Source organism: Bos taurus, chromosome 7, assembly GCF_002263795.3.
Source record: "Bos taurus isolate L1 Dominette 01449 registration number 42190680 breed Hereford chromosome 7, ARS-UCD2.0, whole genome shotgun sequence".
In the NCBI taxonomy this organism is placed as follows: domain Eukaryota; kingdom Metazoa; phylum Chordata; class Mammalia; order Artiodactyla; family Bovidae; genus Bos; species Bos taurus.
Genome location: NC_037334.1, coordinates 38,181,565 through 38,203,199, shown reverse-complemented (window position 1 = coordinate 38,203,199; position 21,635 = coordinate 38,181,565).

Here is a 21,635-nt window from a genome sequence, read left to right as displayed (position 1 = left end):
AAAAAAAAAAAACAGTCAGCAGGGAGGAAGTCTGTGAGGAGGCAAGAGGAGAGAGAGATGGAGAGTGAGAGCCACCGCCTCGAGCAGAGATGCTGTCCACCCCTCGCTGGCCACCCCGTGCCCCTACCTGCAGCACCTGCTGGGTAATGAGGGCCCAGGTCTGTTTCAGACGCAGGGCGATCCCTTCCTGTGAGAATATCTTTTTGTCCTTGAGCGGGTGGTGATAGATGGAGAAACCGGCTCCAAGTAGGGAGGTAAGCAGCCAAGGGTCACCTGGAGAATTAATGTCATAATTGAGAATAACAAGTAGGCCTCCTATTTACTAGATAAAATAGTGCTGGGGGATGTGCTGAGAGAGACAGGAAAATAGAATGTGAAGTCATTTTCTTATTTCTTGGCAAATGTCGTTGATGCTGGTATTTCCCCACCCCCCCCAAGAGGCTGGAGCTGCCCCTGTCTTTTTCTCATCCACGCACGGATGCTGAGACCCTGTCCCTTGAGTTTTATGTCCTCCCACCTGCTTGGGGAGTTTCTCAGAGCAGGATCCAGGGATGAGCAGAGAATCACCAGGTGGTGGAGATGAGGGGCGGCATAACCACTGAATTCCCTCTGGGGCCACCCAAAAAGGTCAGAAGGGTACCCAGGAGTCAGGGCTCACTGCTAGCACTCCCTGTGAGAGAGTCCAGGAGCTCAGGACAGAGGAAGAGGTGGCGGTTCAAACCCCAGCTCTGCCCATGCTAGGGCTCTGTGCTGTGCTTAGTCGCTCGGTCGTATCCGACTCTTTGCGACCCCATGGACTGTGGCCCATCAGGCTCCTATGTCCACAGGATTCTCCAGGCAAGAACACTGGAGTAGGTTGCCATTCCCTTCCCTTGGGATCTTCCCAACCCAGGGATCAAACCCAGGTCGCCCTCATTGCAGGCAGATTCTTTACCATCTGAGCCACTTTTACAGGGAAGCTTCTCTGTAAAATGAGGCTACTCTCAAAAGGCTATTATGAACATTAAATGTGACAAACACACCCAAGCGCCTTGGATGTGGTACAAGTGACTGGATGACCAGGCTGTGTGAGGGAAACATCGTTATCACATGCAACAGTTAAACTGTGAGGGTTCTAAGGGCATCTTATGTGAGAACTTTTAAGAGCTATGAAATTAATTGGAGGGTGTTAACTGTAAAAATAAAGTAACAGAGGAAAATTATCTCTAAAGTATCAGAACAAAGCAATTAGCTAGAAAGGAAATGGTACACAGGGAAAGGAAGATGCATGCAAATAGCTGTAGCATTGGGACCCAGGAGAACACAACCCATCGGTCAAGACACCTGAGCCTCTGGGGCCTGGGGAGCTGTATGAGGCAACCGGGAAGTGAGAAAACGAGGCCGGTGAGCAAATGAGGGCCACACAGCTGAGACCAGATCATAAGCAGCGGGGCAAAGGGGAGGTAAGTGACAACTGGATATGATTCTAGAGACAGAACTGAGCTGACCGATCCATGCTACATTCACTGGCTGCATGGCCTTGAGTATGTCACTGAAGGAGACTGGATGAACTCTGATATTCTTTCCAGGTCCTTAGGAGTCTTACTTACGAGGAGGCTAAGTGCTGTGGAATATTAAGAGTAACGGAGAGAAGACAGGCTGGACCAGGAGAGGTGGGAATTGGGAATAAAATAGAACAAGGCTGGAATCCCTCTCTGGGTATGTGACCTTGGGCAAGTGCCTCTACCTTAGTGTCAAACGAGAAGAATTTCTGCAGAAACTGTTGAGAGGGGTAAGTTGGGTGAAGCATGTGAATGCAGGCTTATGAGCTAGTGTTCTGCTTGCTTCCTAGCCAGATCAGCCCTGTTCTGGGCTCCCTGCTCTCTGTGAGACTTGGATATGATTGACACCTTCCCCACTTCCCTTGGTTCCTTGGGGTGGGCCAAGACAATCAGCATGTCCCATCCTTCTAGTCACAGTGATTGGTTTAGGGAGAGGGCAGGTGACCTGAGCCAGACCAGTCAAAGAATCTCAGGACTTTTGTGGGAATAAGTGTGAGTTGCTTGGTCCTTTCTGACTCTTTGTGATCCCATGGACTCTAACCCACCAGACTCCTCTGTCCCTGGGATTCTCCAGGCAAGAATACTAGAGTAGATTGCCATTCCCTTCTCCGGGGGATCTTCCTGACCCAGTGATCTAAGCCGGGTCTCCTGAATTGCAGGCAGATTCTTTACCATCTCAGCCAAATGCCTGGCCACAAACAAGCTTTCCCCCCACCCCATATTCAAAACAGGAAGCTTATGGTCTCAGGAACTACTGAATGTTCTCACAGGGAGTCCTGGATCCCCCTATTCCTGAAGATAGACTGCCACATGAGCCAACATATTCCCTTGTTTGCTGAAGCCAACTTGAGAGAAGCCTAGCTTTTTCTCAGTCGCTACGAAATAAAGCCTCTTCCATCCCACCCAATCACCAGCTCATTTAAAATTGAGAGTCCCTTCTCATAAGTGCCCCCGCCTGGCTCCAGGGTAGGAATTTCCATCTCTAGCAAGCTCCATCACCCCAGCAGCAGCAGGCACTGGGTTGTCACGTGTGGCCCGGCTCTGCTGCTCCATCTACCGAGAAGCTGCACACATTCACCTTGCTATTAAGTATTGCCAGGAGCCAGCCTCCTCTTAGCTCTGGGCCCTGATGCAGCCGGGCTCAGAGCTGCATTAAATAAAGACTGCAGCCCTGAAACTGTTCAAATGGATCTACATCAACGAGGACAGCGAGGGCATGCCTTTAAATAGATTATCACCAAGAGTCAGCCAGGGCAGGCAAAGTTTGCCTTCAGATCATCCTCCCCTCGTTCCTGCATCCCTCCTCTGTCTACTTTTAGCGGACTTTGCCCCATATCCCGTCAGAAATTAATTCACACTGTAGTGGCTTAATGTGTTACTCCTCTAGATTTCAGAGAGGAACAGCACACAGGAGTGGGCAGTGTTTAACCTAAAGGATGGGTTCGGTGATGATGGCGTTTTAGACATCTTAAAATCACAACTGAATCATGACTGGGGATGGAGGAATTTCTATAGCCTCCTAGATCCCCACCACCCAGCCCCCGCTGTCCCCATGATTTCTTTCTCTGACCATGAACCTTACTTCCTTTCCCTTCTCCCTGGGAGACTGTGCCTCAGAGTTCATTCCGTGTAGAGTCCAGGTCGGGTTTGTATGCGCCCTTCTCAGGGAGGACAGAAGCAGGAACAGGGAAGCTTGGATCTTGAGGGCAGGGGTGCCTTGGTGCCTGTGATCAGATTTTCTGCTTGGCCACGGGTGGCATTCATCATTGGCTGCTGGACTTTGAAGGAGGACCTCCGGGGGGAGAGGCTGGTTCCCAGGAAGTTGGGGCTTTCCTAGGGTGAGGTTTCTACAACCCCATTGCATGGTCAGGAGCCTCCCCACCACCACTACCCCGGTCTCCACCTTGGGAGCCAGCCTCCCCACCCAGTGGGCACTCAAAGCTTAGTTTACCATCCTTGCTGAGTGCTAGCTAGCTAGCTAAGTCACTTCAGTCATGTCCGACTCTGTGCGACCCCATAGACCGCAGCCTACCAGGCTCCCCCGTCCCTGGGATTCTCCAGGCAAGAACATTGGAGTGGGTTGCCATTTCCTTCTCCAATGCGTGAAAGTGAAAAGTGAAAGTGAAGTCGCTCAGTCGTGTCCGACCCTCAGTGACCCCATGGACTGCAGCCTTCCAGGCTCCTCGGTCCATGGGATTTTCCAGGCAAGAGTACTGGAGTGGGGTGCCATTGCCTTCTCCGTGCTGAGTGCTAGGCACTCCCTAATGGTCTCAGGTGCATTATCTCTTTTAATCCTCAAAACTAGCCTATGAAATTGGTACTATTTTAATCTCCATTTTACAGATAGGTAAGGTGAAACCAGAGAGGTCAAGTAGCCTGGCCAAGGTCACCCAACCAGAGAGACATATAGCCAGGATTCAAACCCAGGGAGGCTGGCTCCAGACCCCAAAGCCTTGACCTCCACACCATACTCCTTCCGGTTAAGTCCTGTATTTACATCCTGCGGCATCTGTCGGCTGTTGTTAATTGCCTCCCATATGCCAGGCATGGTGTGAAGCAGGTTACAGTCCATTTTATTTTCTCTTCATAACCACCCTACAAGTTAAGCCCATGGGTCCCGTTTCATAGACAAGGACACTAGAGTGAGAGAAGAGATGTTACTGACCTCAGATTGCTCAGCTCATCAATGGCCATGCTGGGATTCAAACTTGTGTCCATCTGATTCCAACATCCACGAGCTCTGCTATTTTGGGCCCAATAACACCCAGATTGTGACAGCCTACAAAAAAACTTTTAAACTTTTTATTTCTGAATTATTACAGATTCATAGGAAGTTGCAGAAATAATATAGAGGTCTCATGTGCCTTCTCTCGTTCCCCCAGTGGTTACCTCCTACAAAGCTCCAGTGCAACACCCAGACCAGGAAACTGGCACTGGCACAGTGTGTGCATATCATTCTGTCATTTCATCACCTGTGGAGATTCAAGAAATCGCAGCAATCAACCTCCACAACTGTTCCATCACCACAACGATGTCCCTTGTGCTACCCTTCACTGTCACATCCACCTCTACCATCCCCAGCTCTTGGCAACCGCGAATCTGTTTGCCATCTCCACGACTGCCACATCAAGAATGTTATGTAAATGAAGTCATAGGCTATGCTGGCTCTTGAGAATAGCGTTCTTCACTCACAAGGGCCTTATTTTAAAATAAGTATTTATTGAGTACCTACTACCTAGCAGGCAGGTGTTACCCCTTTAGGAATATATATCACACGGGAGTCTTCTGGTTGAAAGTGACATAAGCCACCTCAAATTGTAAAAGAGAATGTACTGGTATCAGGAAGGGAAAAGCCCAAAGGGAGGGCTGGCGTCAGGTCCAGCTGGATCTAGAAGCTTGTCAGGACTTCTTTCATTCTCCATCCTTGACTCTGCTCCCCTTGGTGTTGTTTTCTCTAGAAGGCTGGCTCTTACTGCTTGGCAGCTGCCCATCACTCACTCCCACATCCTGCTCAATCGCAGACCCAGGAGAAAAGTTCTAGCAAGTGTTCTGACCCTGATTGGCCCAGCTTGGTGCCCACATGGTGCTGAAACCTATCACTGGTATGAGAAGGCAGAGGCTGTTTGCAGTGCTCTGATTGGCTAATTTTTGGTCATGTGGCCTCTCCTGGGGCCAAGCCTGATGTCAACCCAGCTCAAATCCCAGGAACTGTGGCCAGGGCTTTAAGGAGAAGTTGGGGTGCCGTAGCTGGAGGAAAGGGGGACTAGGTGCTGAGACTATGGGATACCTGATGGTATTACACTGCCTCAGCTCACCTTGTTCGTTTTTCAAAAAATACGAAGAAAGTTAGACTTGGAAAGCCCTGCTCACATTCAGAGCTCTAGGTCCTGGGAATAGCCCTGCTGGGATCTGAATTGCAGATGGCAATGCCCACCCTCCCCTCACGTCTAAGCTCAGATGCAGAAATGGAAGGGCTCTGGCATGAAACACAGCTGGGCTCACACAGGCCTTTTAGTTCCTGCTGGGTCTGGCTGTGGCCCACCCTCTCGGGGACTCAGCATGTGGACCACATGACCCTGGGGAGATCCTCCAGGGGAGGCTGGCCCTGAAGTGGAGCCCCCGCTTCCAGCATGCAGGCAGGCATGGAACTGCTCATGGTCCTGTCCCCACGCATGCATACCCTGGCACCTGCCACACGCGTGGGCTGCCACGTGGCACAGGGAGAGCCAGGAAGAGCCGACTGTGTCCCACAGTGAGGTAGGCAGATGGAGCGAATGACTCAGCACGGAGGCCAGATGCGGCCAGATGAGAAGAATAAACACGACTGCTGGAGGCCAAACCCGCCACAGCCCCCTTGCAGAGTCGGGCGGGAATAATGTGGACCCGGGTGGTGACAGACGAGGACGGGGACGGGGGAGATGGATGGCCCCATCAGCTCAGCAGAGTGAGGAGAGTCAGACAGATGGTCTCGTTAAAGAAACCAGCCCGCATGAGGGAGCAGGGCTCCACGCTGGAGCGGGGGCACCCAAGGCAGACTCTCTGCTGGTGAGGGCTGCTCGCGGCCTGGGTCGTCTGACTCAGAAGCACTGATCACAACATGTGGGCTGTGAAGCCCTTGACCTGGTGTCCCATCCAAGGAAAGCCCCCACCTCTCCAACTCCTACTTGCTGGCCACACTATTTGTTGAGCACATGCTACTCAGACACCATACCAGGCAATCTAGGTGCATCCCCTCTATGCTGCCTTTCTGTCCACTCAACTCTTTCTCCCAGGGTCCCCACACTCTGACTCTTCCTCAGCAGTCACCTCCTCCCAGAGGCCCTCCCTGACCAGCCTATCTGAAGTGGCCCCATCATGCTCTCACCTGGGACACGGTTTCAGCTCCGTCATAGCCTCATCGCTATCTGAACTCATTCTGTCCATGTACTCCCTGGCTTGTCCTCCACTGAAACAGGAAGTCCTCCAGGACAGGGGCCAAGGCTGTCTTGTTCTTGGCTGGGTCCCAGATGGTAGAATGGCACCTGGTGCATAATAGATGCCTGATCAGTGCATGTAGACTACAACTTCCCAGCCCAGAGCGGGCCCTGCTCCATCCTCTCTTGTCCCTGCTTCCTCTTCTTCCTTAGCGCTGCCCCCGCCCCTCATATCATGTGCTTGTCTACATTCTCTGTGTCTCCCTGCCTAGAACAGCATCTTCATGTGAGAGGCAATTTTTGTCTGTGTCCCAGTGCTCTGTTGTTTCAATGAGTAGTCCTGAGGGAGCTAAGAATGAGAGGAAGGAGCTCGCCATGGTCTCAGAGAGGGTGAGGGCCAGGGCAGGGCCAGAACTGAGCTGTCCCCGAGTCTGGCTGCACCGCCGCGCCTCCATCTCCAGCAATTTCCCGAACTCTGCTCCTCCTGGCCACTGGTGGGAGGAGCCCAGGCCCCGAAATTACCACCTGCCCCGTGTGGTAGCTGAACAGTGGTCACCAAAGATAGCCAAGTCCTAATTCCTGGAACCTGTGAAAATATGACCTTGCATAGCAAAAGGGATTTTGCAGGTGTGATTAAGTTCTGGACCTTGAGATGGGGAGGATGTCTTGGATTATCCAGGTGGACCTTGAATGCAATCACAAGTGACCTCATAAGAGGGAGGAAGAGGGGGATTAGACACAGAAGTAGGAGATGTAACAACAGAAGAAGTTGGAGTGATGGGAGGAAGGGGCCATAAGCCGAGGAGGCAGGCACCCCAGAAGCGAGAAGAGGCAAGCCAACGGATTCTCCCCTGAAGCCTCCACAGGAGTCAGCCCTGCCCACTCCTTTCCTTAACTTTGAGGCTGATTTCAGATTTCTAGCCTCCAGAATTATGTAAGAATAAATTTGTGTCATTTCAAAAGTCACCAAAATGCAGTTTCAGATTACCAAGATGAATGACTTCACGGGATCAGTTTCACAACAATGTGAATATACTTTTCACAACCGGACTGTACATTTTATAATGGTTAAAATGATCACTTTCGAATTATATGTTTTTTCTCAAAGTCACCAAGTTTGTGGTGATTTGTGACAGCAGCTATGGGAAATGAATTCAGCCAGCCTGTAGCTGGGCAGTCCGGGGGACATGGAGCTGGCGTGTGTCTCAGGAAGGCCAATCCTGCCCACGTCCCAGGGAGGAGCCTCCGGCTGGGACAGCTTGGTGCCACTGGCTATTTTGCCAGAAAGAGAATGAGAGCCACCAGAGTTGGTGTTTACTGAGCCCTTCATGTGAGCCGAGTGCCGTACGCACCCCTAACTTCCTCCCATCAACATCCCTGTGAAGGAGTTTGCATGTAATCCCCAACTGCTCCACCAGGAAGCAGAAGCTCAGAGAGGTGAGATGACTTGCCCAAGGTCACACACCAATCAAACACCATTTCCTGCCTCACTCCAGGCTGATTCAGCCAGAGTCTCATAGCTGCTGTCACAGCCATTCAAACGGCCCGATGCTATTCTCCAGCAGCTTTTAAGAGAGCCCTAGTATTGCCTTCTTCCTCTCTGTCTGTAACCAGACATTCTCTTCAAGTTAATCACAGACCCGAGAGTCTCACTCTGTCCCAGTACACCCACGAGGATATGAGATTGCCCAGGAAAGTAAAAAAAAAGTTAGCTCATGTCTTATGCACAGTTCCCTAAGACCCCATAGCATAGCCAGAGATTATGGATTGCAAATCAGTGGCCAGTGCATGCCTGACCTGTGGAGAAACTCTGCTTGGCCTGCGCTATATCAGGTATTATTTTTAACAGAAGTCCAACATTTAACATGGAGAAGGCAATGGCAACCCACTCCAGTACTCTTGCCTGGAAAATCCCATGGGCGGAGGAGCCTGGTAGGCTGCAGTCCATGAGGTCGCTAAGAGTCGGGCACGACTGAGCGACTTCACTTTCACATTTCACTTTCATGCATTGGAGAAGGAAATGGCAACCCATTCCAGTGTTCTTGCCTGGAGAATCCCAGGGACAGGGAAGCCTGGTGGGCTGCCGTCTATGGGGTCGCATAGAGTCGGACACGACTGAAGTGACTTAGCAGCAACATTTAACACCAGAATATTTCTCTTCCTAATCAGAAGTCAGGACAACATTCACTCTGCAGTCAGGACAGTCTGGGCTCTGCTGCGTTAACAAGCATCTTCAAGTCTCAGGAGCTTACCACACAGATGCCTATTTCTTTCTCACATGGAATGTCCTGCATAAGCATTCCAGGGGCTTTGCCGCATGTAATCAGTTAGGGAGCCGGGCTGAGAGAGGCACCACCATAATTTAGTGGCATCTGAGAAGCTTGGCTTTGTCACTTGCTGCTTCAGGGTGGCAAAGAAATAGGAGGAGGGTACATGGATGTGGCACAGCCTCAGCATGCTAACCCATGTCTGACTTTTGCCCACTTGTCGTTGACTGGATGTAGTCATGTTGCCCATCCACACTCCAAGGAGGCTGAGATGTACAGCCTTCTGTGAACACTGGTTTCACTGGTCCTGGTCAACACTAGTCTACCACTTTTTCTCATCTGGTAGCAATCCACTGGAGCTGAGTGAGCATTCCCCGTCTCAGGGTTGTCCTGGGTGGGAGCTCAGGATGTGCAATGCACAGTTCCAGGAGGCGCCATTCATGTGGTAGTTTTGGGGATTGCTGCTCCCTGCGGATGTGCAGTCTGTGGCAGCCTTTCCCGCCTCACAAGGACACAGGTGTTCCAGTTTGCTTCAGCACCAGGCCAATCTCTTTACTGAAGTCCCTATAGCATTCCAGTTGCATGCCTTGTCTTAGAGTCAATAAGTGGATACAAATTAAATGCAAATTGCACATCAGTATCAGTTTCCTGTAGGATAGAGTCCAAACTCCTTTGCAAGTCATTCAGAGAATTAACAAATGGCCCTCAGCTTCACTTACTCCAGCATCCCTTCCCCTTCTGCCTCACCCCTACCTCAGACTCCTCTCCAGCTGCAAAGTGTCCGTATGCTTTTGTCAGTAATTCCTGGGGGTAAGTTAGATGGGTCTTCTTGGGTGCTCCATGAAGCAAATGGGGCATGCCATAGCCTATCTCAGAGTGCCACAGTGGACACTGTGTATTAAAGACTCTGACAAGTCCTGTATGTCAAGTTTCACTTTGTTTAATCCAGTGTTGCCAGTCTGTGCCCTCTTCTCGCACAGAACCCCTGATGTCCCATGAGGAAGACTATTTGCCCAATACACTCTGCCCATATATTTGTGTCTGCACCTCATACATCATACACCTCATCCTCATACAACCTTTCCTTCAGTCAGCTTAGCGGCTCCTACTCATCCTGCAAATGCCCTTTCTGAGGATGCCCCTCATGGTCTATGAATAATTAGTTCTGAGTTGGGATGCTCAGGACTGGGATTTATATACAACAGAGCTCTGACCCCCAGGGAAACAGACCGAGCCGCCTCCTCTGTGTGGCTCAAGGGGCCTCCACTCCCTCATCCCTGGAAGGGGGACATTCTTGGCCCCTGGGACTCGCCACAGCCCAGTCTTTCCCCTTCCTGAGGGTGAGCAGGAGCCCTGGCCTTAACCACTCACAGCCATGCTCATCCCCGGAGGCTTTCAGAGGGCAGAAAGAGAAGTCTCAATAAACGCTCTTTTCAAGTAAACACTCTTTTCTGAGTCCTTGTATGTTAAAAATGCAAGAAATGCTCCCAAAGCGTTACAGAAACTGGGATAATTTCAATACTTACTTTTAATAATTCCTTCATTTATACTCATGTATCCAGCACATGTTTGCAGAGCTCCTACTATGTGTCAGGTACTGTTCTAAGAGCTGTGGAGACTTCAGGGAACAAAACTAAAGATTCTGTTTCCATAGCCACCTACATTCAAGGTGCAGTAGAGAAAAAAAAGCATATAAAGTGTCAAGTGGCGACAAGGGCCCAGAGGGTACTGAGACAGGGAGGAGGACCTCTGCTTTCCTGTGCCCAGGGGAAGGGAGGGAGGTTCAAGGAGGCTTCTTTGATGACTTTTGAACAGAGATCCAGGAAGAGAGGGAGTGAGCACAGGGAGGTCTGTGGGGAGAACCTTCCAGATAAACAGAACAGAAATGCCAGAGGTCTGGAAGTGGGAGCTTGCCTGAAAGGAGATAGAAGCTGGAGCAGAGCAGTGGGGGGAAGGGAGCAGCTGAGACTTGGTGCTTGGTGGGGGAGGGGGATTCTAGAGGAGGGGGAGAAGCCGGGTTCTGGACGGATCCTGAGCTGACAGTGCATCCCCAGGGAGCGCGAGAGAAAGAGCACTCAAAGATGACAAGAGCGCTGAGTGGGGAGTGTCTTTTCTTCCCCATCCTGTCAGAGTGTCTCTCCATCTGTGTATCACCTGTCTGGAGGCTGAACCTGAGGCTTGTTAACTTGAGGTCCAGGCCACTGCCTCCTGCGACCTCCTTCCTTCCCTGTCAGAGAAGATGCTGATCCCTAGGGCACCCTCACGTATGGATTCTTGCCCATTTTACAGGCTAGGAAATGGCTTAGATGAGGTTCCTGGGCCCTGAGAGCATGTCTCCCACTTTGGGAATCCTGCCGAGGCCCCTGCAGGTGCCCTGTGGGGAGGGCAAGACGAAAAAAACAGTCAGACACCTAGGGAATGATTACGGGAGAGAGGAAAGATCCAGAGGGCCAGGAAGCCCTGCCCTGATGGAGACCTGAGGCTGGCGCATTGAGGAAGGCAGGGTTGGGGTGGGCTGGCCATGTCTGGGGTTTGCCCCCTCCATTCCATCCTGCCCTCCTCGGCAGAGAGGAGGCCAGAACTGGGTGGGAGTGTCTTGCACACAGAAGGATCCAGCATGTCGAGGTGAGGTGGGGACACCTCAGTACTCTCTCTCTAGCAGGTGGTTTCAGGGAACAAGCCAGGACTCCCTTAACCTCCCAGGCCACTTTGGGGTGGTCTCTAGGGAATCTTCTGACTCTGAAAGTCTCCATCTCCTTCTAGAACAGGTACCTTTATACTCACAGGGGTGTTTATACACAGCCCCACATCATGACCCTGTGGGAGGCCTGACTGGGAAGAGATGGCCCCTCTGGATAGTGTTCAAGCCCTGACTGGCACAGTTCATGAGAGCCACACACTCTCCCCTTATTATGGTGATGCTGCAGGTAAGAAGCTGAGACCAGAGGAGCCAGGGGCTCTGGGGGTGAAAGTCTCCCTGGATTAGTTCTGCGGGCGACCCTAGCCACTCAGTGAGCGAGTGGCAGAACTATCACCCCACAGGGCTTCCATGTCCCCCCTTCCCACCAGGATCAGCCTCTCCCCTCCCCACTCTGGCCCCAAGCTCTGGTTCTAATAAGCCACGTTTGGGGCTGCACAGTGGTCCCTGGTGCTACTGCATCCCCAGGAGCTGGGCTGGTCATCCCCATGTCCCATCTGCTGCAAGGCATTACCAACCACCCCAGCCTCCCGTCCCCAAGCCCTTGCTTCATTTCAGGGAGTGGGCTAGCTTCAGACCAGGTGGACCCCAACTCCAGGGGTGCTGAGGATACCCTGAGGATGCCCCCCATGGGGCTGAGTGAGTTCTGATGGGTTCTAAGCCCTAATGTCCATTTGGAAGAGGCTCAGACCTCTCTTCTGAGGCCATTGCTCTGAGTGGGTGGGGGAGAAAGAGACTGGGACCCTCTCTGTGCTGTGGGTGTCCTTCTTGACTGCCCTGGGTCCCAGTGGAAGCCCTCCAACTCCCCCTCAGAGCACACTGCAGCCTGTGGGTAACCCTCTCAGGGACCCTGAGAAAGGCCGGGTGTGTCATTTCGGGCCTGTCTTTCTTCCCAGCTCTCAATGTCTCCTATTCATTATGCCTGAGGGCAGTTTTAGGAAAAAGGTTTTACAGCTGCTGAGAAAAGAGTAAGTAATGCAAGATGGGGGGAAAAAGCAAATTCACAGAGTCCTTTCTGCAAACGCTTGCTGAGCAGACGTGTGCTGACAGAGGCAGATAGATGACCCACAATTACCCGCCCGGATCCCCCCAGTCTCGTCCAGGCTCCCTCCCCCTAGTCTCCAAGCAATTTCAGACTTTTTGTACATCTAAAGCAGAGATTGTATACGGTTTTTCTTCCCAGCAGAGGCTGCGGCTTTCAGGTAGGGTGGGGATGGGGTGTTTATTCTCGAACAAAGGCTGTTGGAGACGAACCGGGCACAGGGCCCTCCCTTCGCAGCCTGCTCTGGCTGTCTCCCCGAAGCTGAGCCGTCATTCGCGCTGCAGAGGGGAGACTTGAAGGTGTGTATCCAGCTCAGCTTCTGCAAAGGCCTGGCATCCGGGGACAAGGTGTGGGCTGCCCCGCTGGGTTCCCACGCGCAGGTCAGCTCATAAAGCTGCACTGGGGGGAACAAGTGACATCTACGTGAGTATGGGAACTGGCCAGTGTGGCCTGTCATCAGACAGTTCCCTCACCCAGCAGGCCCCTTTGGAGTCTTCTCTCCTGGGGAGGGAAGCATTGACGGTGTCCAGTTTCAGAAAGAGGTTCCCTCATCAACCCCCAAAACAAGTTAACCAGAAACAGGATGCTCTGGGCTGTTGTGCGAGCTGCAGGCAGGCACGTGCACACAGGGGGGCAGGGTCTGCCTCTGTAGGTGCCCCCTCTCTTTTCTCCTCGGCTTCCTGTTGATTCCTGTGGGTGGAGGAGTAGTCTCGGTGATGGCCCAAAGCTACAGTATGGAGCAGTTCCCAAATTCAACCACCGATGGCCATCTTCAGGATTTAGGTAATGTCTGTGTACCACTTATACACTCATTTATGTTGTTCGTGTTTTTTGTTTTTTTTTTTTTAACAACAGGTAATACATTGCCCCTGGTTCCAAACACAAAGCCAGGCTAAAGGTGGAGGGAAGTCTCTCTCCCACCTCTGGCCCTGCCACCCAGTTCCCCACCTCCTCCACCAACCACAAAAGACAGTATGTTTACTATTAGCATTTTTCTATCCTTTCAGAGTATCTTCATGGAAGCATAACCCATATGAAGATATATTCTTATTTTCCCTCTTTCTTGTGCAAAACATAACACATCCCATAGACTGTTCTGCTTTTTGTTTTCTCACTTGATACATTGCACAGATGTTCCACTTTATACACATGAGACAGCATATGTATAAGGGTATTCACTGCACTATAGCAGCCAAAGATGGAAAGCAACTCAGGGTCCATCAAAAGGTGTTAGGCTCAATGAGCTACAGCTTGTCTACAATGGAACACTCTTCTGCAAAAAAAAATTTTAAAGGAGGTGGGGGAAGATGAGGAAGATGTTCTAATTAGGAAAGATCTCTAATCTCTAGGCTATATTAATTGAATAGGATAGGAGTAGGATAAATTCCCAAAAGTAGGATTGGTGGGTCAAAGGATATATGCATTTTTAATTATTATTATTATTATTTGTTGTTCAGTTGCTCAGCCATGTCCAACTCTGCGATCCCATGGACTGCAGCATACCAGGCTTCCCTGTCCTTCACCATCTCTCAGAGTTTGCTCAAACTCGTCCATTGAGTCAGTGATGCCATCCAACCATCTCATCCTCTACTGTCCCCTTCTTCTCCTGCCTTCAATCTTTCCCAGCATCAGGATGTTTTCTAATGAGTCAGTTCTTCAAATCAGGTGGCCAAAGTATTGGAGCTTCAGCCTAGGCATCAGTCCCTCCAATGCATATTCAGGATTGTAATTATGATATCATCAAAACTTCTGTGGCTTATGGATTTCTAAGTCTTAATTTGAAAGACCTTTTCATTTACTTAATATCTTGTTTTACATCGATTTATTTTTTAAACTTAATTAGTTGTATTTGTAATAGTTTCTTTATTCTACTTTTTTTGGCTGCACTTTGCAGTATGCAGGGTCTTACTTCCCTAACAAGGGATGGAATCCACACACCCCCTGCAGTGGAAGCTCGGAGTCTTAACCACAGAACTGCCAGAGAACTCCCAATAAGTATGTATTTTTTAAGGGATACTAGAATAAAGAAAAAAAAACTAGAAATTGAAAAAAGTGATGGACAAATCAGGGTCTTTTAATACAAATGGAGTGTGATTCAATGTAATAGCAACATATTTTGGCTGATGTAAACAGAAAGCGTCTTTATTAAAGGATATTTGGACCCCAGAGATCCTCGAGGAGGCCCCGGCATCATGCTAAGAGGCTGGTCATTCAGGAAGAAGTCACAAGGACACCATTGCCCTTTCCCTTGTCTTTGACATCACAACCTGCCCAGCTGGGCCCTGAGTCCTGTCCCTGCTGTCTCTGGAAGCCAGATGAGGCTGCTCCTGCAGCCAGCGCTCCATTTCCCCTTCACAGACAGATTCTGGGAAGCTGGGTGGTCCCTGATGCTTTGTGACCCCGACTAGCTGGAGCGCATTTGACTGATGGGCAATCTTCCTGTTACAGAAGGCCTAGAGGGTGAATGTCTGGCATCTCAGCTTAGATGAAGGGAAGATCACTCTATAGTCAGAAAGAGAGTTCTGGTACAGGGTGGCCGAAAAGAATGATGAGCATGTACTCACAGAAGGACAGACCATGTCCCCAGAGGCACAGTGCTGCACGGGGCAAGACCAAGGGACAAGATGTGTCAGAGCTGCACAGAGGGAAGTATCTGAGGCCAACGCAGAGGTCTGCAAGCTCCAGGAGGGGGGAGAGTGGGGGAAGAGGGCCTGGGTCAGGTGGTGTGATGGGGAGGCTGGAAGGACCTTGAGGAGGGTGGATTGAGTCTCAGGATTGGGCTTGAGAGTAGGGCAAGACTGCTTAGAGAGAGGGGGCTTCCCAGGCAGCGCTAGTGGTAAAGAACCCATCTGCCAATGCAGGATACATAGGAGATGCCAGTTCAATCCCCAGGTGGGGAAGATCCCCTGGAGGAGGGCATGGGAACCCACTCCAGTATTCTTGCCTGGAGAATCGCATGGACAGATGAGCCTACAGTCCCTAGGGTTGCAAAGAGTTGGACACACAGTGAAGCAACTTAGCACACAGTATGCATAGAGAGAGGCACTGAGCTGGGCCTGAAGCATCAAAGGGAATAAGCAGAGGGTGATGGAGCACAGAGTAGGTTCCCAGACAGGCAGACTCAGGAGGAGGGCCACAGAGGGCACACCCCCAGAGGAGGTTGCAGGTGCCTTCCGGAATCTGACAGAAGAGGCGCTAGTAGGATCCAGCAGGAGAGTTCTCTGTTCTCCACACGTCTCCAAGTCCCCAGGGATACCTGCCCCCCCCCCCCCGGGGCACATGGGACTGTGTTTTCCTATGCCTGAGCTCCCATCACACACAGGTCGCCAGGCGGCGACACTCTATCCCTGCAACTGCAGGTGCTTCAGCTCTCCCACCCCTGGACTCCATCATCCTTCTCTCTGCTTTGCTTTTCATATGTACTGACCCTGCCTGGAGGGCTGTGCCTGGCCTGACTTCTTCCTAGCAAAATGTCTTCAGCCAGGTTGGGGGATCCCCGTCTCCTTTCACACCCCCAATAGCCACGCACCCCAGGCTGTGTGTGGATCCTCCATTATTCATAGCTCTCAGATCTGGGCTGGAACCGGCACTGTTTTCATCTGTAACTCCCAGCCCTCTCCTCTCACGATGCTTTTGCATTTGATCTTCAGCAAATTTGCCTCTTTGTTCTTCAGACGGAATCATATTGCCAGGGGCTCCCGACGGCCCTTGGTGGCACAGACTGCCATGGAAATTCTCTTTAAATAAAAAAATAAAAACGTCCCAAGAGCAGTAAGCAAGACACCTCCAGGTGGAAATGTCACAACCTGCCATCAGAGCAGAGAACAAAGCGGGCCTCAGCCCAGCTGTGCATGGATGAGTGCTGAGAACTTGCAGGAAGAGAGGCAAGGCTTGTTCCCTCCCCATGTCTCATATTCTAGACTTGAAAGTTGTTGATGATAATACCTGGCACTGACGAAGCTGCCAGAGACCAGGGCTGCTGATGGGTTGCTAGGGGTAACGTATGTTTCTGAAGACTTCCGGCTTCTATTCATTTGCTTATGTATTTGCTCACTCAACAACACTGGTTGTACTGGGTCTCTGGGAGCCAGTGGCAGAGAATCCAGCTCAAACTTGGTCTAGATGGGGCAACTATTGGCTCCACGACTGAAAAGTCAGGGAGTAATGAAGTAATGACTTCAGTTACTGCTGAATCCAGAGGTTCAAAAATGTCTTCTAAAGCTGTGCCTTTGCTCAACTGTACACATTAAAATGGTTAAGGTGGTAAATTTTATGTTATGTGTGAATGTGTGTGTGCTAAGTTGTTCAGTTGTGTCCAACTCTTTGCCACCCTATGGACTATACCCTGCCAGGCTCTTCTGTCCATGGGGATTCTCCAGGCAAGAATACTGGAGTGGGTTGCCATGCCCTTCTCCGGGTATGTTATGTGTATTTCATCACAATTACAAAAAGATTTTTTTAACAAAACAGAATACTTGTGCCCTATGCCCTGTCCCACCTCTTGCAGGGCCTTCAGGTGGCTACTTCCACCTGGAATGCAATCTCCTTCCATCATTCAGGTTCCTGCTCCAGTGTCAGCTCCTCAGAGAGACCCCCTGCAGGCCGGTAAAAGCAGCTATCCTCCTCCAGCCACTCACTCTCACCCTTCGAAGCACTTGCCATTTCCACAATTATCCTGTTTATTCACCTGCTTACTTATATGCTTATTTGTTGTAGAGACTGCTGCTCCCACTAAAACACACATGAGCTCCATGAGAACAGGGACCTTGTCTTGTTCACGGTTCTTTCCTTAGAGCCAGTATCAGGCCTGGCATACAGCGTAGAAGGAATGAGTAAAGAAACGCTCCCTCCGCCTCTCTTAGTCTTGCTGTCCTTGCGTAGGTGGGTCTTCCTTGTACAACAGTAAAATGGCTGCAGGCAGCTCCAGTGTGCCCCCATCAATATCACCTTGTGGTCTATACTATATCAACGATATGACATCATCAACGCATCTTACAGAAGTGCCAAGTTCAGCCAGAGAAAGGGGCTTCTCTCCCCAAATTCCCAGGGTTGCAATTCATTGGCCCTAAGTCATGAGACTTTCCCTGAGCCAATCAGTGAAAGCAGATATACAGTGCTTTGACTGGTCAAGCCTGAAGCCCAGGCCAATCCCTGGGACCAAAAACAGCATCAGTACCACTGAAAATACACTGAAAGAGGGATGGGGGGAAAAAAAAAACCCTAAGGCATACCAGGTTTTGTACAAGGCTCCAGAAAGCTAAGATAAGTACTAGTTTGATAAACATTTGAAAAGAAAGAAACTGAATTCGCTCAGTCGTGTCCAACTCTTTGGTACCCCATGGACTGTAGCCCACCAGGCTCCTCCACCCATGGAATTTTCTAGGCAAGAGTACTAGAAAATTGTTGTCATTTCCTTCTCCAGGGGATCTTCCCAACCCGGGGATCGAACCTGGGCCTCCTACATTGCAGGCAGATGCTTTTACCGTCTGAGCCACCAGGGCAACTCAATCCATGATCTCTCAGCAAAGCAAGGAAGACAGGTTCACAGGATCATAGGGAGCATTTAAGCTGAAGGAAGACAAGACTATGAGGGTACCTGTGTCCCCGCCACGAGATGGGTCCAGGTGAGTCAGTTGTTGCCAGGCTGCAATGGACTTAGAAAGCTGGCTATCTGCTTGATTCAAGGATTCTGTAAATTTTCTCAAAAGAAGAAATAAACTATATTGCACAAGAACAGTGGTTGCGGCATTATTTGTGATAGAAAAAGAAATGGAAACAACCCAAATGTTCCCCAGTAGGGGACTGGTTAACTAAATTATGAAACATCCACTTGATGAAATATTCTGGAGCCGTTAAAAATGATCGTTATGAAAACTACTGAGCGACAGGGGACAAGGCGTCTGTTCCAATGCACAGTGACAGCACAGAATGCGAAAGTGAGACCACGAGAAGTGTCTGGCACGCGCCCTGCCCTGTGCTTGGGCCACAGACACTCAGGGGATGCAACTCCTGCCCCCAGAAAGTTTGGTCCCCGGCGATGATGTGAAAACAAATCATGACACTCAGGGGGTGAGAAATGCAGCGACATAGTGGGAGGGAGTTTCTTGGGGTCCAAGGAAGCTGCCCTGGGAAGTGGTCTTTGAGCTGGAATTTTAACGGCAGTGAGCACTAGGATTGGAGCTATATAAACATGTGGACACTTAAAGGAAAAGGCTTGAAGGCAATGCATTTGCAAAAAACAAAAACAGTTACACCAAGGAGAATTGTGGGTGATTTTTCTCCCTCTTTTTTTCCCAAAGTCTCTTTCATGTTATATTGTTTTTACAATAAAAGCTAGTAGAAAACGCAGCTCAGATAAGGGAGAATAATTTTTGCTCCCAACATTCGTGTCTGTAAATCATATATGAGTTCATAAGTACTTTATTTCCTCAATAGAGTGGGGAAGTAGGAAAATATTTATTGAACATTTTGCACATTGCCTGGCCCTGTGCTCTGCAGTGAAGGGATGAGTTCTTCTTTCTAGTGGGAAGAACAAGTTATAAACACATGAACTAGTAAATGGTTTGGGTTTTTTTAATATTTAAGTAATGATGTCCAGGGCTGGAGCACTGCTCTATAGGTGTCAGGGAGCAAGGACTGGGCTGAAACAGGGGAGGGCAAACACGGGCAGAGCAGGTGAAGATATGCAGTCAGACAGTGTGAATTTGGCTGAGAAGATTGCTGACAGCCACAGAGTGGGGCCTGCGTTTGAATAAGAGACAGGAGGTCAAGGGTCAAGGATTGGGAAGAGGCGAAGAGGTCGGAGAAGCAGAGCCATACCAAGGCTGTTAAAAGTTTGCAGGTGGGGAAAGCCCGTTTTGGGGAGGTTTCAGATGCAGTTTCAAAGGGCTGAGTAGGACCTGACAGCATGGGGAGGATGCGGTGCCACATTAGACACTTCTGCCCTGACCCCAAGCCTACCAATAACCGGCCGTGGGTATCACTCCAGTTCTTTGCTGATTGTGCTTGAAATCCTGCCAAGAATCTGGCCAGTGATGACACTGTTGCCAGCACCCTGACCATGGCCACCACAGCTGGTAGGGACATAGCACAGCCCCTGCTGCTACCTCATCCAGAAGTTTCTCCCCTGATCTTGCTTCTTGGCTCTTACCTCCTGAACCAGGTCTCCAGTGAGAAACATCTTACTGGTAGGTTTGGGGCATAGACTCATAGCCTACCTACCTGCCAGAGACTACAGGAAAGTGTGTGTCTGACGTTTTCAGTTTCTACGATGCAAAGTTAACCTTATAAAGTGAGGATCTCCATCAACACAGGACGATGTTCAGATGGGCAGCTAGGAAGCCCTGAACTCTCACCCAAATCCCCTCATTTGTAAGACGAAGGGACAAGATGAAAGACTGAACACTCACACTAACTGTGCTCCTTTCCAGCCCCCATTAAAAGACAACAACTTCATAGGAAGGATAATGGATTTTGCAACAAGATTTTGGAAGCTGGAAACAGGAGGAGTAATCCTGACCTCGAGGTCCCAGGTAGACAGAACACCAGGCTGCTGGCTTCTCTAGAGGACACTCAAATCTGTTCTCATCCCAGAGCCATCAAAGCCTCGGGAGCATGCAGCCCCAGGAGAGGGGATGTTGTTGTTGCTTTTTTGGTCGCTCAGTTGTGTCTGACTCTTTGCAACCCCATGGACTGCAGCTCGCCAGGCTTCCCTGTCATTCACCATCTCCCAGAATTGGCTCAAACTCATATCCACTCAGTCAATGATGCCATCCAACCATCTCATCCTCTTCTCCTCCTGCCCTTGATCTTTCCCAGAATCAAGGTCTTCTCCAATGAGTTGGATGTTCGAATCAGGTGGCCAAAGTATTGGAGCTTCAGCTTCAGCATCAGTCCTTCCAATGAATATTCAGGGTCAATTTCATTTAGGACTGACTACTTTGATCTCCTTGCAGTCCAAGGGACTCTCAAGAGTCTTCTCCAACAGCACAGTTCAAAAGCATCAATTCTTTGGTATTCAGCCTTCTTTATGGTCCAACTCTCACATCCATACATGACTACTGGAAAAACCATAGCTTTGACTATGGGGACCTTTGTCAGCAAAGTATGTCTTTGCTTTTTAATACCCTGTCTTGGTTTGTCATAGCTTGTCTTCCAAGGAGCAAGGGTCTTTTAAATTCATGACTGCACTCAGTCACTGTCTACAGTGATTTTGGAGCCCAAGAAAATAAAATCTGCCACTGTTTCTACTTTTCCCCATCTACTTTCCATGACATGATGGGACTAAGTGCCGTATCTTAGTTTTTTGAATGTTGAGTTTTAAGCCAGCTTTTTCACTCTCTTCTTTCACCTTCACCAAGAGGCTCTTTAGTTCCTCTTCACTTTCTGCCATTAGGGTGGTATCTTCTGCCTATCTGAGATTATTGATATTTCTCCCAGCAATCTCGATGCCTACTTGTGATTCATCCAGCCCAGCATTTCACATGATGCACTCTGCATATAAGTTAAATAAACAGGGTGACAATATACAGCCTTGACATACGCCTTTCCCAATTTTGAACCAGTTTTTCCATGTCTGGTTCTAACTGTTGATTTTTGACCTACATATAGGTTTCTCAGGAGACAGGCAAGGTGGTCTGGTATTACCAACTCTAAGAATTTTCCAGTTTGTTGTGATCCACTCAATCAAAGACTTTAGCATAGTCAACAAAGCAGAAGTAGATTTTTTTTTTTAACTCTCTTGCTTTTTCTGTGACCCAACAGAGTGAGAGTTAAAACAAGAGTGAGCCAAGCAAAAGCTTTTGCATATTTGCGGGAATGTGGATCCTCAGCTCAGTCCAAGCTGTTGGGTAACCACCCCTTGTCTCCCCAGCAAAAGCCCAGGTTTTTTCTCTGGCCTGGAGGAAGCAAGGCACAGCTAAGAGCTTAGATACTATACTGAAAATGCAATACAGAATGCTGCAACCTCCACCCGGCTCCCTTTCCTTACTCAGCTCCAGAAGCCATGAAGCCAGACCCCTCCTCCAGGCAGGAGACTGGAAGGGTTCCTCTAAGAAATCTGACTGGCCCCCAGTAAAAGACCTCAAATTACCAACACTGCCAAACTCCAGGCTATTTTATGTGAGAAAATGAACCCTTGAGAGTGCAGGCTGCTATCTTTCAGCTCACCTTGAT